General features: G+C 42.7%; 1 protein-coding gene across 1 annotated transcript in view; it reads right to left on the bottom strand.

Moving 5' to 3' along the window:
- Positions 1 to 1,193: 1,193 nt before the first annotated feature.
- FAM174C (family with sequence similarity 174 member C) overlaps positions 1,194 to 1,839 on the bottom strand; it is a 9,585-nt gene continuing 8,939 nt past the window's right edge. Inside the window, exon 3 of the mRNA XM_014053882.2 lies at positions 1,194 to 1,839. This exon is cut by the window's right edge and continues 1,219 nt beyond it. The gene's annotated coding sequence lies outside the window, so the exon portion shown is untranslated.

Below are 1,839 nucleotides of genomic sequence, written 5' to 3' on the forward strand. Positions count from 1 at the left end.
TGGAAAGCTGCGTCATCCACAATAACAAAGTTGAAATCACAACCTCTAGGGAGGCTACACCAGGGCACCGTGACCTTCACACTATCAGCAGCAATGTTTTGGTAGAAATATTCTAAAGGAATATTCTAAAGGAAATCCACTGGCTGTCATCACCCTCTAGTGGTTTTTATTAAAAAGCATGGATTAGAACATGGAAGGGCCCATAAAGAGGTAGCCTTGTTGAAAAGAAGGGAAGAGAATAAGCTGGTAGCTGCAAGACAGGATAAAGGTAAAGGTTCCCCTCACACATATGTGCTGGTTGTTCCCGACTCTAGGGGGCGGTGCTCATCTCCGTTTCAAAGCCAAAGAGCCAGCGCTGTCCAAAGACATCTCCGGGGTCACGTGGCCGGCATGGCTAAATGCCAAAGGCGCATGGAACGCTGTTACCTTCCCACCAAAGGTGGTCCCTATTTCTTCTACTTGCATTTTTTACGTGCTTTCGAACTGCTAGGTTGGCAGATGCTGGGACAAGTAACGGGAGCTCACTCCATTATGCAGCGCTGGGGATTCGAACCTTTTCTGATCGACAAGCTCAGCGTCTTAGCCACTGCGTCCCTTTGTGAGACAGGATAGAAGTCCTCAAAACATGGCTCACGAATTACAGGTAGTTTGAAGTCCACTCTTCTTAAAGCCGGCAAGGATGAGAAACATTGGCCTAAGGCCATCGCAGAAAAGGAATTTGACTAGAGGTAGTCCCTGACTTACGACCACAACCGAGCCCCAGATTTCTGTAGGTAGGTGAGACGGTTGTTAAGTGAGTTTTGCCTCATTTTTCCACCTTTCTTGACACAGTTGTTAAGTGAATCACTGCAGTTGATAAGTTAATAACTCAGCTGTTAAATGAATCTGGCTTTCCCATTGACTTTGCCAGGTAGTAAAAGGTGATCAGAGGATCCCAGGACACACGACCGTCATAAATACGAGCCAATTGCCTAGCATCCTAATTTTGATCACGTGACCGTAGAGATGCTGCATTGATTGTTAAGTATGAAAAACGGTGCCAGGTCACTTTTTCCCATTGTAATTTCACATAGTTGTAAGTCAAGGACTACCTGTATATTTAGCTGGGGGGAAAGTTGCAACCCAACACATCCAGAGTTCAAGGCCTTTTTTCACGAATGCAATAAACACAATCAGCTCACTGCAAATCCACAAAACGCAGTTTTTATTCCCAGGTTTGAATGAGACACAACAAGCAGGAGAGGAAGGTTTATTATTCATCAACTCAAGAATTTTTCGGGTTTTTTTCCTCCTCCTGGGGAGGACACAAACACACAAAAATCCCACAAGCATCCCAGTTTAGCATCGAGGTGCTCTCTTAGCCTGCTTTATTTTTAAAACTGAAAAAACATTTTATTGCGTTGTTTTAATACAAGCTTACTGTATTAAAATCATTTTAAAAAAAACTCCCAACTTAACAGTAGCTGGTCCCAATAAACAATCAAAGGACCATGCCTGAACTGATCATTTCGCAGTTCAGTAATTAAAATATTGCTGATTTCTTGGGTCCCCCCTCAAAAAAAAATTTTTTTTTTTAACTTGAGGACACAATACCTCTGTGTAACATACTGACCAAATACAGTAGCACAGTGTTTCTCAAACCTTGGGAACTTTTAAGGTATGTCGACTTCAACTCCCAGAATTCCCCAGTCAGCCATGGCTGGCTGGAGAATCCTGGGAGTTGAAGTCCACATGCCTTAAAATTCCCAAGGTTTGAGAAACACTGCAGTAGCAGAATAATAATAATTATTCATTTATTTGGGCTGAACAAAGAAACATTCAGTTCTTATTTCTCCTAAG

This window comes from Thamnophis sirtalis, unplaced genomic scaffold, assembly GCF_051295495.1.
Source record: "Thamnophis sirtalis isolate CommonGarterSnake01/CBP01778 unplaced genomic scaffold, rThaSir2_p1.2 scaffold_1, whole genome shotgun sequence".
NCBI lineage: Eukaryota > Metazoa > Chordata > Lepidosauria > Squamata > Natricidae > Thamnophis > Thamnophis sirtalis.